The sequence below is a fragment of the Choloepus didactylus genome, chromosome 9 (genome assembly GCF_015220235.1).
Source record: "Choloepus didactylus isolate mChoDid1 chromosome 9, mChoDid1.pri, whole genome shotgun sequence".
Classification (NCBI taxonomy): domain Eukaryota; kingdom Metazoa; phylum Chordata; class Mammalia; order Pilosa; family Megalonychidae; genus Choloepus; species Choloepus didactylus.
This window is the reverse complement of record NC_051315.1, coordinates 63,138,001-63,155,107: the sequence shown is the minus strand read 5'-3', so window position 1 is coordinate 63,155,107 and position 17,107 is coordinate 63,138,001. Positions and strand designations below refer to the sequence as shown.

The 17,107-nt window shown below is 39.5% G+C and overlaps 1 long non-coding RNA gene across 1 annotated transcript; it reads left to right on the top strand.

Annotated features, from left to right (window-relative positions):
• Nucleotides 1–621: 621 nt before the first annotated feature.
• Nucleotides 622–14,197, top strand: LOC119544872. Its single transcript, XR_005218950.1, has 3 exons — nt 622–721; nt 13,335–13,438; nt 13,969–14,197. It is a non-coding gene; the product is annotated as an uncharacterized LOC119544872 (long non-coding RNA).
• The last annotated feature ends 2,910 nt before the right edge of the window (nt 14,198–17,107 follow it).

Sequence of the window (17,107 nt, the reverse complement as noted above, 5' to 3'; positions counted from 1 at the left end):
AACAGAACTATTATTCAATACATGATATTACTGAAAAGGTTTATAATCAGGTATACAGGCTGAATTCCTTTAAGCCCACTTTTCTCTCTCTTACAGGATTAGATCTGTTTAGTGTTTCTTTCTTGGCCTTTAAAGGACTTGAATGGCATGGCAAAAAGGAGTGTGAAATTCATTTCCAAGTAAGTTGTCTTAACTCTAGTGCAGTCTAGCCACACCTAAGAAGATTTATGGTTAGATGGCCAGTCTAGACAGAGTTTTATAGTGGAAGTGAAAACTGGTTAAAATGAAAGCCAAAGCTCCCTTACAATTTATGTGGCCAGTTAGCTGAGGTGAAAGGGAAAACGTCTTTCTAAGTGCTTACTTCACTCAGCTTATCATTTTCAAGTCATTATCAAGACAAGCAGAACTTAGGTCTGATTTTGATGAATGGGAGTTGTCACTGAAATTACTTGGTTTTATGTGGGTTGTCCAGGACACTTGAGGGTTCATATCAATATCACTTAGGACCAGTATCTGATGGAAAACTTCCAGACCAACTCTAAATCCATTCCTTTATTTAGGGCTCTATTTGTCCTGAATGACAATGGGATGACTTTCCAAACTGTTGGAACCATACTGTCAATAAAAATGTCACTAGCAGGACAGAATGTCTCATCAAGACTTCAGTGTTGCCTCATTTGTAAAATGAGTTGCTAGACACCTTGGAAGAGACACCTGTCAGGTACTACTTTTTTCTTTTTCCAACAAATGAGAGCTCTCCCTGGGGCATTTTCCAGCAACTGCATTTTAGTTCCTTTATCCACGACTTGCCAAGGAAGCTTATATTTAGGTAATAATTCACTCATGTCTGGTTTTGTTTTGTTGCCTCTAGGACTGAAGGGAGTAATCAGCTTAAATCTTGGAGAAATTCTCAGTTAACAAGAGCAATAAACCAGTACAAAGTATAGGGACTGGGGAAGAATGGTGGTTAATTCTCTTCCTTCATGTTTTGGAATAAACTCCACTTTTATTTTCCTAATATAAGCAGATCCTGTGGCCCAAATCTGTGAATTCGTTTTTGACCTCCACTCAGTATCTGTTCTCATTATGCTATTTTCAGGGTCTAGAACTGAACCAAGTCTCTGAACCAATCAATAAACATATACTGGACATCAATTCATTGCATGACACCTGTGACATTAAAGAGGCTGTTAATTCTTTTACCCATCTTCCATTGAGAAATGGGGTCTTTGTCCCCTGTCCCTTGAATCTGGGCAGGATATGTGACTTCTTCAGCCAATAAAATATGGCAGAAGTGTTGCTCTGCCAGTTTTGGGACCCAGGCCTCAAGACACTGGCAATTTCCATGTCTTGTCTCTTAGAATGCAATCTCCAGGAGATCTGAGCTGCCATGTAAGAAAACCGACCATCCTGAGAGCACCATGTTGGAGAGGTCACAAATGAATGCTCTAGTCCATGGTGCCAGCTGAGCCCAGTTTTCTCGCTGGCCCTACCAAAGATCCAAACTTGTGAATGAAGCCATCTTGAGCCTTCCAGATGAGCCCACCAACAGTGTGGAATGAAGAATCACCCAGCTGAGCCTTGCCCAAATTTCCAATCCACAAAATCCTGAAATATGATGATTGCTGTTTTAACAATTAACTAATTAGTTAATTAATTTAACAGCCCCAAATTAGAGTAAATGTTTTGCTAAAATATCAACTCTGATGTTGCTTTTAAAAACTGAAGTGGTAAATGAACTCGTGTGGGTAATGAGCTTATCACAGTGTCTGGAAGAGAGTAAACACTCAGCAAGAGGTAGCTTTTGTAAGTATCCCTGTAATATTCCAAATCTTCCTGTTCTTACTTCTGCCCCTTGATTCCACCCTCCACATCACTGCCAGAATTACTTCCCAAACCCAGTCATTTATTTAATATGGCAGATAATACCAGTTGTCCCTCCAATAGCAAATCCTGTCTTATTCCTCAGTAACAGGATTTTTGAATATTAATTGGGCATTTTGAGACCAGGCTAAATACTACATTTCCTAGCCTTCCATACAGCTGGGTGGGGCACACAACTAAGCTTCAGTCAATGAGATATAAGCAGAAGTGGTTGTACAACTTACGGGAAACGTCTTAAAGGAAGAGCCATGACCTTCTCTTCCTTCATACTATCTGGAATATAGATTGCTTAGAGCCCCATCCACTGTCCTAGACAATGTTAACAGGGACCACATCCTTAGGGTAGCAGAGAATAAAGCTGGAGGGAGCATGGCATCCTGACTCATTTGTGGAACTGCCTTAGCAGCCCTGGATTCTTGCCCCAGATTTTTATGTGAGAAAAAATCCAAACAAACTAAGCCTTGTGGATTTAGGCCTTTCTTAATTTTTTTTTTTTTTTTTTGGCAAATGTAGCTGAACTTAATTTTAACTAAAACACCTACTACATGTTGGGTGTAGATTATAAAGGGGGATAAAACATGGTTCCTGCTCTTCTGGAGCACTAAGTCTATGGGGGAGATTTGAGTGAATAGAATAAATGGCTCCCAAATAGATGGAACAACCTCCCTTTGAAAAGTGGAGTCTTTCACACTTTTTTATTTTTTTCATTTTCTGTTTTCTGGGACTGCTTTAGATACCTTTTCATTTATTGTTTCACCTGGTCTCCACAATGGACCCCCATTTTATTTATTTATTTATTTATTTTAATCTTCATTTGATTGAGATGTATTCACATACCACGAAGTCATACAAAACAAATCGTACATTCGATTGTTCACAGTACCATTACATAGTTGTACATTCATCACCTAAATCAATCCCTGACATCTTCATTAGCACACACACAACAATAACAAGAATAATAATTAAAGTGAAAAAGAGCAATTGAAGTAAAAAAGAACACTGGGTACCTTTGTCTGTTTGTTTGTTTCCTTCCCCTATTTTTCTACTCATCCATCCATAAACTAGACAAAGTGGAGTGTGGTCCTTATGGCTTTCCCAATCCCATTGTCACCCCTCATAAGCTACATTTTTTTTTTTTCCGTTTTTTTTTTTTTTAAATCATCATTTTATTGAGATATATTCACATACCACGCAGTCATACAAAACAAATCGTACTTTCGATTGTTTACAGTACCATTACATAGTTGTACATTCATCACCTAAATCAATCCCTGACACCTTCATTAGCACACACACAAAAATAACAAGAATAATAATTAGAGTGAAAAAGAGCAATTGAAGTAAAAAAGAACACTGGGTACCTTTGTCTGTTTGTTTCCCTCCCCTACTTTTCTACACATCCATCCATAAACTAGACAAAGTGGAGTTTGGTCCTTATGGCTTTCCCAATCCCATTGTCACCCCTCATAAGCTACATTTTTATACAACTGTCTTCGAGATTCATGGGTTCTGGGTTGTAGTTTGACAGTTTCAGGTATCCACCACCAGCTACCCCAATTCTTTAGAACCTAAAAAGGGTTGTCTAAAGTGTGCGTAAGAGTGCCCACCAGAGTGATCTCTCGGCTCGTTTTGGAATCTCTCTGCCACTGAAGCTTATTTCATTTCCTTTCACATCCCCCTTTTGGTCAAGAAGATGTTCTCCGTCCCACGATGCCGGGTCTACATTCCTCCCCGGGAGTCATATTCCATGTTGCCAGGGAGATTCACTCCCCTGGGTGTCTGATCCCACGTAGGGGGGAGGGCAGTGATTTCACCTTTCAAGTTGGCTTAGCCAGAGAGAGAGGGCCACATCTGAGCAACAAAGAGGCATTCAGGAGGAGACTCTTAGGCACAAATATAGGGAGGCCTAGCCTCTCCTTTGCAGCAACCGTCTTCCCAAGGGTAAAACTTATGGTAGAGGGCTCAACCCATCAAACCACCAGTCCCCTATGTCTGTGGTCATGTTAGCAACCATGGAGGTGGGGTAGGCGAATACCCCTGCATTCTCCACAGGCTCCTCAAGGGGGCACTACATCTTTTTTTTTTTCCTTGTTTTTCTTTTTTTTTTTTTTTTTTAACTTTCCCTTCTTTTTTAAATCAACTGTATGAAAAAAAAAGTTAAAAAGAAAACAAACATACAATAAAAGAACATTTCAAAGAGACCATAACAAGGGGGTAAGAAAAAGACAACTAACCTAAGATAACTGCTTAACTTCCAACATGTTCCTACTTTACCCCAAGAAAGTTACATAATATAGCAACATTTCTGTGAACTTGTTCCTACTATATCCATCAGAAATTAACAGACCATAGTCATTTCTGGGCATCCCCAGAACGTTAAATAGCTTATCTGTTCTTCTTGGATTATTGTTCCCCCTTCCTTAATTGCTCTCTATTGCTAGTTCCCCTACATTCTACATTATAAACCATTTGTTTTACATTTTTCAAAGTTCACATTAGTGGTAGCATATAATATTTCTCTTTTTATGCCTGGCTTATTTCGCTCAGCATTATGTCTTCAAGGTTCATCCATGTTGTCAAATGTTTCACCAGATCGTTCCTTCTTACTGCCGCGTAGTATTCCATCGTGTGTATATACCACATTTATTTATCCACTCATCTGTTGAAGGACATTTGGGTTGTTTCCATCTCTTGGCAATTGTGAATAATGCTGCTATGAACATTGGCGTGCAGATATCTGTTCGTGTCACTGCTTTCCGATCTTCCGGGTATATACCGAGAAGTGCAATCGCTGGATCGAATGGTAGCTCTATATCTAGTTTTCTAAGGAACTGCCAGACTGACTTCCAGAGTGGCTGAACCATTATACAGTCCCACCAACAATGAATAAGAGTTCCAATTTCTCCACATCCCCTCCAGCATTTGTAGTTTCCTGTTTGTTTAATGGCAGCCATTCTAACCGGTGTTAGATGGTATCTCATTGTGGTCTTAATTTGCATCTCTCTAATAGCTAGTGAAGCGGAACATTTTTTCATGTGTTTCTTGGCCATTTGTATTTCCTCTTCAGAGAACTGTCTTTTCATATCTTTTGCCCATTTTATAATTGGGCTGTCTGTACTATTGTCATTGAGTTGTAGGATTTCTTTGTATATGCAAGATATCAGTCTTTTGTCAGATACATGGTTTCCAAAAATTTTTTCCCATTGAGTTGGCTGCCTCTTTACCTTTTTGACAAATTCCTTTGAGGTGCAGAAACTTCTAAGCTTGAGGAGTTCCCATTTATCTATTTTCTCTTTTGTTGCTTGTGCTTTGGGTGTAAAGTCTAGGAAGTGGCCGCCTAATACAAGGTCTTGAAGATGTTTTCCTACATTATCTTCTAGGAGTTTTATGGTACTTTCTTTTATATTGAGGTCTTTGGTCCATTTTGAGCTAATTTTTGTGTAGGGGGTGAGGTAGGGGTCCTCTTTCATTCTTTTGGATATGGATATCCAACTCTCCCAGCCCCATTTGTTGAAAAGACCATTATGACTCAGTTCAGTGACTTTGGGGGCCTTATCAAAGATCAGTCGGCCATAGATCTGAGGGTCTATCTCTGAATTCTCAATTCTATTCCATTGATCTATATGTCTATCTTTGTGCCAGTACCATGCTGTTTTGGCAACTGTGGCTTTATAATAAGCTTCAAAGTCAGGGAGTGTAAGTCCTCCCACTTCGTTTTTCTTTTTTAGAGTGTCTTTAGCAATTCGAGGCATCTTCCCTTTCCAAATAAATTTGATAACTAGCTTTTCCAAGTCTGCAAAGTAGGTTGTTGGAATTTTGATTGGGATTGCATTGAATCTGTAGATGAGTTTGGGTAGAATTGACATCTTAATGACATTTAGCCTTCCTATCCATGAACATGGAATATTTTTCCATCTTTTAAGGTCCCCTTCTATTTCTTTTAGTAGAGTTATGTAGTTTTCTTTGTATAGGTCTTTTACATCTTTGGTTAAGTTTATTCCTAGGTACTTGATTTTTTTAGTTGCTATTGAAAATGGTATCTTTTTCTTGAGTGTCTCTTCAGTTTGTTCATTTCTAGCATATAGAAACATTACTGACTTATGTGCATTAATCTTGTATCCCGCTACTTTGCTAAATTTGTTGATTAGCTCTAGTAGCTGTATCGTCGATTTCTCAGGGTTTTCTAGATATAAGATCATATCATCTGCAAACAATGACAGTTTTACTTCTTCTTTTCCAATTTGGATGCCTTTTATTTCTTTGTCTTGCCGGATTGCCCTGGCTAGCACTTCCAGCACAATGTTGAATAACAGTGGTGACAGCGGGCATCCTTGTCTTGTTCCTGATCTTAGAGGGAAGGCTTTCAGTCTCTCACCATTGAGTACTATGCTGGCTGTGGGTTTTTCATATATGCTCTTTATCATGTTGAGGAAGTTTCCTTCAATTCCTACCTTTTGAAGTGTTTTTATCAAAAAGGGATGTTGGATTTTGTCAAATGCTTTTTCAGCATCTATTGAGATGATCAATTGATTTTTCCCTTTTGACTTGTTAATGTGTTGTAATACATTGATTGTTTTTCTTATCTTGAACCATCCTTGCATGCCTGGAATGAACCCCACTTGGTCATGGTGTATGATTTTTTTAATGTGTCTTTGGATTCGATTTGCAAGTATTTTGTTGAGGATTTTTGCATCTATATTCATTAGGGAGATTGGCCGGTAGTTTTCCTTTTTTGTAGCATCTTTGCCTGGTTTTGGTATTAGATTGATGTTAGCTTCATAAAATGAGTTAGGTAGTGTTCCATTTTTTTCAATGTTTTGAGAGAGTTTGAGTAAGATTGGTGTCAGTTCTTTCTGGAAAGTTTGGTAGAATTCCCCTGTGAAGTCATCTGGCCCTGGGCATTTATTTGTGGGAAGATTTTTGATGACTGATTGGATCTCTTTGCTTGTGATGGGTTGGTTGAGGTCTTCTATTTCTTCTCTGGTCAGTCTAGGTTGTTCATATGTTTCCAGGAAATTGTCCATTTCTTCTACATTATCCAGTTTGTTGCCATACAATTGTTCATAATATCCTTTTATAATTTTTTTAATTTCTTCAGGATCTGCAGTTATGTCACCTCTTTCATTCATTATTTTGTTTATATGGGTCTTCTCTCTTTTTGATTTTGTCCGTCTAGCTAGGGGCTTGTCAATCTTGTTGATCTTCTCAAAGAACCAACTTTTGGTGATATTTATCCTCTCTATTGTTTTTTTGTTCTCTATGTCATTTATTTCTGCTTTAATCCTTGTTATTTCTTTTCTTCTACTTGGTTTAGGATTGGTTTGCTGTTCATTTTCTAGCTTCTTCAGTTGATCCATTAGTTCTTTGATTTTGGCTCTTTCTTCCTTTTTAATATATGCGTTTAGTGCTATAAATTTCCCCCTTAGCACTGCTTTTGCTGCATCCCATAGGTTTTGGTATGTTGTGTTCTCATTTTCATTCATCTCTATATATTTAGCAATTTCTCTTGCTATTTCTTCTTTAACCCACTGATTGTTTAGGAGTGTGTTGTTTAACCTCCAGGTATTTGTGAATTTTCTAAGTCTCTGATGGTTGTTGACTTCTAATTGTATTCCATTGTGGTCAGAGAATGTGCTTTGAATAATTTCAATCTTTTTAAATTTATTGAGGCTTGTTTTATGTCCCAGCATATGATCTATTCTGGAGAAAGTTCCATGAGCACTAGAAAAGTATGTGTATCCTGGTGATTTGGGATGTAATGTCCTGTATATGTCTGTTAAATCTAATTCATTTATCAGATTGTTTAGGTTTTCAATTTCCTTATTGGTCTTCTGTCTGGTTGATCTATCTATAGGAGAGAGTGATGTGTTGAAGTCTCCCACAATTATTGTGGAAACATCAATTGCTTCCTTTAGTTTTTCCAGTGTTTCTCTCATGTATTTTGTGGCACCTTGATTGGGTGCATAGACATTTACGATTGTTATTTCTTCTTGCTGAATTGCCCCTTTTATTAGTATGTAGTGGCCTTCTTTGTCTCTCAAAACATCCCTGCATTTGAAGTCTATTTTATCTGAGATTAATATTGCTACACCTGCTTTCTTTTGGCTGTAGCTTGCATGAAATATTTTTTTCCATCCTTTCACTTTCAGTTTCTTTGTGTCCCTGTGTCTAAGATGAGTCTCTTGTATGCAACATATTGATGGTTCATTTTTTTTGATCCATTCTGCGAATCTATATCTTTTAATTGGGGAGTTTAATCCATTTACATTCAACGTTAAAACCGTGAAGGCATTTCTTGAATCGGCCATCTTATCCTTTGGTTTATGTTTGCCATATTTTTCCCTCTCTCTATTAATATCCTTTATTGTACCCATACCGAATCTCTTTAGTACTGAACCTTTCTCCAAGTCTCTCTGTCCTGTCTTTGTTTCTCTGTCTGTAGGGCTCCCTTTAGTATCTCCAGTAGGACAGGTCTCTTGTTAGCAAATTCTCTCAGCATTTGTTTGTCTGTGAAAAATTTAAGCTCTCCCTCAAATTTGAAGGAGAGCTTTGCTGGATAAAGTATTCTTGGCTGGAAATTTTTCTCACTCAGAATTTTAAATATATCGTGCCACTGCCTTCTCGCCTCCATGGTGGCTGCTGAGTAGTCACTACTTAGTCTTATGCTGTTTCCTTTGTATGTGGTGAATTGCTTTTCTCTTGCTGCTTTCAGAACTTGCTCCTTCTCTTCTGTGTTTGACAGTGTGATCAGTATATGTCTCGGAGTGGGTTTATTTGGATTTATTCTATTTGGAGTTCGCTGAGCATTTATGATTTGTGTATTTATGTTGTTTTGAAGATTTGGGAAGTTTTCCCCAACAATTTCTTTGAATACTCTTCCTAGACCTTTACCCTTTTCTTCCCCTTCTGGGACACCAATGAGTCTTATATTTGGACGTTTCATATTATCTATCATATCCCTGAGGTCCATTTCGATTTTTCAATTTTTTTCCCCATTCTTTCTTTTATGCTTTCATTTTCCATTCTGTCATCTTCCAGGTCACTGATTCGTTGTTCAACTTCCTCTAGTCTTGTACTATGAGTGTCCAGAATGTTTTTAATTTGGTCAACAGTTTCTTTAATTTCCATAAGATCATCCATTTTTTTATTTAGTCTTGCAGTGTCTTCTTTATGCTCTTCTAGAGTTTTCTTGATTTCCTTCATATCCTGTACTATGGTCTCATTGTTCATCTTTAGTTCTTTGAGTAGCTGCTCTAGGTGCTGTGTCTCTTCTGGTCTTTTGATTTGGGTGCTTGGGCTTGGGTTATCCATATTGTCTGGTTTTTTCATTTGCTTTATAATTTTCTGTTGTTTTTGGCCTTGTGGCATTTGCTGAACTTGATAGGGTTCTTTTAGGGTTTGTAGACCTATTGAAGTCCTTATCTCTAATTTATCAGATCTATAGCTTCGTGGAGTACACTTTCTCTAACTAACCAGCAGGTGGCGTCCACGAGCCACCTGTTCTCCACAAGCCAGCTCTCCCCTGCTTAGCCTTTTTTTTGGTGAGTGGGGGAGTGAGTCTTGTGGGGCCCAATTGGTGTACCAAGCTTGCGTGTGTAGTTGGTGTTGCCTGCCCTGTATGTGGGGCGTGTTTCTGGGCAGTCGGGGAGGGGGGGTGGCCCTAACAATCAAATCTCCCTGATGATCCTAGAGTTTTAAAGCTGCTGCAATAGTCTAATACTTCAGTTCAGTCCTGCCACAGTTTGTCTCTGCCACTGACCCACAAGTCTTTGGTATTGGCGTATGGCTCCTGAGACTTGCAAGTGGGCCCCTCTTCCAGGCCGTGCACCCCGGGTCCTCTGTTGAGGGATGACTGTGCTATGTCATAGGTGAGTGCCGTCCCCCCAGGGCAGTTCTGGGCTGCTGGGCTGTGTAGGGAGGCTCCCAGTCTGCTGAAATGATGGCTGAATGGGGCTTTGTTAATTCACACTGCTCCACCTTCCCAGCTCTGGGACAATCAGCTGAGGTTGCAGGGAAGGCTAATGTCCACGCCCAGTTTTGTGGTGTGTGCCTGTTATTTGAAGCACTTCCGTCACACTGGGTTGTCTGGGGCAGCTCTGGGCTATGGGGCTGGCGATGGGCAGGAGTGTTTCCTGTCCACCAGGATGGTGGCTGTGAGCGGACACCCCCCTTTTCTTGGGAAGTTGTGTTGTTTAGTGAATTTTCTCAGCCACTGGATTATTGCCTTTTGTCTCAGAGCTCTCTTAGTTCTGCTCTTGACTTGACGTGCCCAAATTGCAATTCTTTGAAGTTTTCTGTATTGGGCTTCTTTGAGTAATTGTTTTAGAAAAAGAAAAAAGGATTAAAAAAAAAAAAAAAAAAAAAAAAGGGCCCTCCTCAGAGATCTAATGGGTTATTGAAATGCTAATAGACAAAGCAAGCAGGGCCATTAAGGAAAGGTCCACAGGGCAGAGAGATCAGCTTTTCTTCGGGATTTGCATATGCGCCTCAAGGCCTGAGCTCCGCCCTTCCCCTTTCTGTGTTCACCAGAACTCCAAAAATCCTCTGCTTTTATTTTGGAGTTTTTCGTGTTATTTTTTTTTTTCTATGCCTGTCTCCTCTCTGCTGGGCTGGCAGCTCTCGGATTCTCTGGTGTCTGGTCTCAGTCTATCTATGGTTGGAGTTTGAATCAGTAGAATGGGTTTCTGAGAAGGGCTACCACTGCAGTTCTCCTTTCTCCTTCCCGGAGCTGGCAGCCCCTCCTCCCACGGGACTGAGCCTGGCAGGGAGGGGCGCGGGTCCCCTGGCCGCAAAAACTTACAGATTTCGCTGATCTCAGCAGTTCGACATTTTCATGAGTGTTGTATGAAGTATGCCCAAAGACAGATTGCTCTGTGGTGTCCAGTCCACGCAGTTCCTGGCTTTTTACCTACTTTCCTGGAGGAGTAACTAAAACTTACAGCTCACCAGTCTGCCATCTTGCCCCGCCTCCAAGCTACATTTTTATACAACTGTCTTCGAGATTCATGGGTTCTGGGTTGTAGTTTGATAGTTTCAGGTATCCACCACCAGCTACCCCAATTCTTTAGAACCTAAAAAGGGTCGTCTAAAGTGTGTGTAAGAGTGCCCACCAGAGTGACCTCTCAGCTCCTTCTGGAATCTCTCAGCCACTGAAGCTTATTTCATTTCCTTTCACATCCCCCCTTTGGACCCCCATTTTAAAGAAGAGGAAAAAGACTCATAAAGTTTAGGTCATTTGCCAGGATCATGCTGGGAAGTGGTAAAACCTTCATGCACATCCTTCTCTTCTGGCCCAGGCCTCCACTGTTGGTGCCACATCACATTGCAATAAGGAGTGTGCTGTTGAGGCTTAATCAAGGAAACGACTTTTACATTGGATGACGAAAAATTAGTAGATAAGTGAAGGACAAAGAAGGGGGGAAAGGGAATTCTAGAAGGAGGGGACAGTATAAGAAAAACTATTAAGAGACAGGCATGGCAGGTGGGAATGTGAGGAGACTTACGGTTCTGCAGCACTTCGGATAGCACACAGGAGAGGGGGCTGGAAGACTCGGTAGGGTCTGATTTTGAAGGGCTCTAAGCTTGGACTGTCTCTGGGTTTGTACCCTGCTTCCCTAATTGTGTATTCTTATGTGTCCTCTTCCTTCTGTGAGCTACAGTTTTCTCTTCTATAAAATGAGAGTTGTAATACCTTCCTGTATTAATCAGGGTACTTAATGCTAGATACTATAACCATGACTACCCAAATCCTAATTTCTAAACACAATAAAAATGTATTTCCTGCTCTTGCAAAGCCTAAAGCAGTGGTCAGGGGGAGCAAGGGTGTATAGTGAGGAGGGGAATTCTACTGTGAACACTGACTCGGCGTTCCTGGGCACATTTCATTTGTGGTGCCATGATAGTCTAAGGCCTCCTTGGAGTCTGTTACTGGATTCTTTGCATTCAGCTGGCTGAGAAGTATTGAGAAAGTGTGGAGGATTACATGGCATTTTATGACCAGGCCTGAAAGTGACATCCTTCATTTCTGCCCACATTCCATTGACCAGAACCGAGTAAAATGCCTTCAGTGCAACTGCAAGGAAGTTAAAAATGGGATTAGGGGCATCCTTCCAGTCTCAGCCAGACAGCCCTAACTTCCTCATGGGGGTAAGGTAAAGATTCAATGAAATAACATGTAGGAAAGCATTCTATAAACCTGTATGGTATAATTTACAGAGAGGTTTATATTCCTTCATCTTCACATGTCCAAATCCTACCCATTTTTTCAAATGTCACCTCCTTCATGAAGCCATCTTGAATTTGACCCGCTTTCTTCCTTCCCACACCTCACCAGTTGAACACTGTCTCTGTTTTCTAACATTTCATTGCAAACTATTTAAACCTTTCTAATTTGTTTTATACATCTTTTATCTCTAAAGAGTCTAACACAGTGTCTTATACTTATGTAGTGTGTGAGTTTTGAGTAAATGATTGATATATTGGAATAAAAAGTGTAAGCAAAAAGATTCAACCCCTAGGGTAACTGGCATATTTTCCCCAAATGTACTTGAGTCTCTTGGAATCCTTTTGTTCTCCCAGCTTGCTTTGGAAGGATGATATAATGTTGAACTAAACATGAAAATGGCAACCCAAACTATACAAATTGATCATAAACTTGGGTTGGTGTTCTAGTTTGCTAATGCTGCCAGAATGAAAACACCAGAGATGGATTGGCTTTTATAAAAGGGGTTTATTTGGTTACACAGTTACAGTCTTAAGGCCATCAAGTGTCAGCAATCAGGTACCTTCACTGGAGGATGGCCAATGATGTCCAGAAAACCTCTGTTAGCTGGAAAGGCACGTGGCTGGCGTCTGCTCCAAAGTTCTGGTTTCAAAATGGCTTTCTCCCAGGACATTCCCCTCTAGGCTGCAGTTCCTTAAAAATGTCCCTCTTAGTTGCACTTGGGGTATTTGTCCTCTCTTAGCTTCTCTGGAACAAGAGTCTGCTTTTAACGGCTGTCTTCAAACTCTCTCTCATCTGCAGCTCCTGTGCTTTCTTCACAGTGTCCCTCTTGGCTGTAGCTCTTCTCCAAAACATCACTCACAGCTGCACTGAGTTCTTTCTGTTTGTCAGCTCATTTATATGGCTCCACTGATCAAGGCCCACCCTGAATGGTGGGGCCATGCCTCCATGGAAATTATCCAGAGTCATCACCCACAGCTGGGTGGGGCACCTCTCCACAGAAACACTCAAAGAATTACAATCTAATCAACACTGATAACGTCTGCCCACACAACATTACATCAAAGATAATGGCGTTTGGGGGACACAATATATTCAAACTGGCACAGTTGGTTTAGTATGTATTTAGCTAAGAGGGGAATGTAGGAACTGTCAGGGAATGATGCCCCTGGGTCAACACGGTACAGTCAACTCTCATTTGGCCTCATCTTCTTCATCACACCAGTCTCCTGGCTGCTTGAAACCTGGGGAGGAGAGGCTGGAGATCAGAAAGATCTTTGAAAAGAATGGCAACTGGAGTTTTCCTGCCTACCTTGAGCTCCTGAGATGGTAAGGAGAAGATACTGTCAGAGAAAAACCTTCACTTTCCTATCTACCACTCTTTTGGGATCAAATTCTGGTGACTTATGAATGTTCACAGTGAAAGAAATCTACTTCCCACTTACGCAAAGAGTTAGTTCCATGGTTTTTCTGATCTTAAGAAATCCAACATAGGCTCTGGTGCATTGCATCTGGTGCGATGATATTCTATTTGCATGTTAAAGAGAAATTAAATAGGTAATTTTTCCCTTTCCCAACGAATTCTCTACTTTACTAAATGATTCACAATTTATTCCCTTAAAGAACAAGTTTCCACTATTATACTTGGAGTATGATTCTATTTACAAAAATGTAGGTAACATACAGCATTTTGAGAACTCTTGCATAATATAAAGTACATGCAGTACTTACGTATCAGTGGGATACTAATTGGGCTTTGGAAGATAGCAAGTCTGGCTTTTAGCCCACCTCTAATTCTTCCTGGTTTAAAATGAAAACATTGGCCCCACTTACTTATTTCAATTTTATTTTCCTATTAGGAAAGAACATGACTCAGATGGATGTACTAGAGGAAATGCGCCAGGAAATCCCAAGCAGGGTGCAACCGGTCACTATTAATGCTCACAAGTATCAAAGCCGCTTGAAGAAATACAGCTACTTGTGGATGGACGATAAAATTGAATTCATGAAGCAGTTCCTTCTCCATGGGCAATTTCTAGGTGTTGACTAACTAGAATTGCATGCAGACTGTGAATTTCAGAACTCCACACAGCCATTAGCACACTTTAAAGAACAGGTATTGAATTTTAGCTGAGTCTAGCATCATCTTTTTCAATTCCAAGGACAGCTGTTAAACCATAAAAATATTTTTGAGATATAAAGCTCTTCCCTCTTGAAAGATCTTTTTTTTTTTGCCTTTAAGACAAATATCTATAAAATATTATGTGAAGGAGCTAACAACTTTAAAAATCAGAAGATATTTAGTGGCTAGCTTCAAAATGATATTAAACCTTTTAAAAATCAGTGATGAATGTTATAAAAAATGGGGTTGGGTGTTTAAGGAGCAACTGCTTAACCATGTAAACTGCAGGTAGGGTAATTTGAATCTGGTTGATTGTGAAAGGAAATTAAAATAACATAAATCATTTGATGAAACCATCTTGATAGAATTCTAATTTAACTCAAATAATAAGCATTTTAATCGTTCTCCTGTGTGCTTATTTTTAGTCTGATATTCTTTAAGTTACAAGAGAGTTGCTTTCATGCATGTGAAATGCAATTCTCTTCTTGTAAAAATTTGACACAATGCTTATCCATTTGATTTGATTGCATTTGTGTGTTCATTAATATAATCGAAACGTGTAGCTTCCCCCAAGTTTTCACAGGCTCATCTCTAATTAAATGTTGGCATTTTCTCACTTGCAATGTTAGTATAACTGAGGGCAATTTACTCATGAAATTGGGAAAGGTCCAGAGGGGACCTGCCTGTTCAGTGCCGATTGAGGTGCAGTGGGCAGCAGCTATTTTAACTGTTGAACTCCTCAAATCATTGAATCAAAGCTTCTGGAAGAGATATGGGAGGACCAAGTGATATGGACTCAAGAAAGAGGAGCCACCGCCAAAAGAGACCAGCTATCAGACTTCACCAAATGGCCCCAAACTGCAATCAAAAGAAACTCATGGATCTCCCAAGAATGTTCTGTGTATTTCCAAGGTAATTTTAAAGATTCATAGTGGTGAGGTAGTAGATCTGTGAACTTGTAAGGAGAAAACAGAGGTTCTAATCTTTGCTTAGCCATGAATAAGTTGGTCTGAGTGTATTTTCCCACAGGGCTATTGTGGAGTTTAAATCTAATAATTATGCCTTCTGCTCTGATGTAGTGAATGAGTATATGTTTGTTGAAATACATGACATTTTTTGGGGAAAAATCAAAGATAGGAAATTAAAGGCACAAAGGAAGTTGTCTGTAAAATGGACAAAGGAGGTTTAGATAAAGACGGTTTTATAAATTAAATGAAATGTTTAAAATCCTATTCTTGTGATTCACAGATTAATGTGGGACTATGTGCCTGAAAAGAATTAAAGAAACCCTACCTTTGTTTGTGCTTGTGTCAAATGCTCAGTTGCCAATATGATAGAATAGGATTATATTATCAAAAGAAATTCATAGCAATGAGAGATGTTTTGAATTTTAAAAACTCTACTTTTAATCTCAGTGACATTAACTGAGAACAGTTTGGCTGACAAATTTGACAGGTACCCTTTTCTGATAAGGGCAGTATGGACTGGAGTTATGCTTTGTCTTGTATTTCTGTCCCATTATATGCTTACTTTCTTTTGTAAGGGGTCAATGTAAGTAAAACAACCACAGATCCCTCAGGGTTGCTGGGGAAAGCAGGTTCAATCAGAGGAGGAAAAAAGTCACAGGGATTCTGCAGATAAAGGGGGACATGAGGCCACATTGCAGCACTGGTCCTGTCCAAGCAAAAGCACCTGCCTCCCAAATACAGTTTATTCTGTGAAAACTGGTTTCTCCTGAACAGGAACCACTTCCTCATGTACATCTGCAGTTGTTAAAAATCTGTGTTGAAATCAGCAGATATCTTTGGAATGTACTGTACTGAGAAGGAATCACCACTGCTTGTGAAACGTGAAGGCTAAAAAAGCTGAACTTTGTCTCATGGTTTCATCCCTACTCTGAAACTCTTCACTAGATGAATGTCTTTTCTACACAGATAAATTCCAGATAATAAAGAAGTGTTCGATGCAGCTAAGTAATGTGTTTGAGGTCTATGTGATACTAAATGACCTGTTTGACTATTTCATATTTTATCTGTTTTGGTGTCTTGCAGACATGGCTGAATATTAAATAATTCCTCGCTCTGAATATCAAAAACAAGGAATTCCTCTCTTATGTTTAAGATCAATTTGAGTATACAATTTAAAAGTGTGTTTTGAGATCTGCATCTGAACTGTGGCATTGAGAATTTGCAAGAACTCCAGAAAGATAACCAAAATAGCTCAGACTTGGGAAGGAGTCTCGCTAAGAGTTCTAGGGGAGAAATGGGGTATTTACTGTATCTTCTAAAATAATTAATAGCAAAGCATTCACTTTGCATTGTTGGCTCCTCTGGCTGCCATCACATTTTTCTCATTTCATTTCTCTCCAATAACTACTCAGTGTACTTTTTGAAATAAATATTTATTCTGGAGAAAAATGCCCTGAGGAAGGTGGTGGTCAATAGTAAACAGAGAATAGTAGATTAAGGTGCTGGAATATCATGGGTTATTCAGGAATTCAAACCCAGTTCTTGGATCTGGAAATTGTGGGAGCTAGGTTTTTTCGTTTTCTTGTTTTTTTTAATTTTTATTCTTGAGAAGTTGGTTTGCCTCAGATTCACAGAAGCAGAGCTGTCGAATTAAAGAATCAAAGGTGGTTGTTCCCAGTTATTGCTTCACATGAAATGAGGAATGCAAACAAGTTCAGCTCACCAAGAAATGGGGCTATAATAAAGGCTTCAGGTGGGGAGAAAAGGAGAAGATGAAAACCATGGGTTCTTGAGTATCAGAAACTTTAGTAAAGCTAATGTGGAACACCGAGGGGAGCATGGAAGAGAATGGGATTTAAAAGACAGGTATAAAGATAGAAATGAGTCTGTCCATTCAAGACAAAGCTG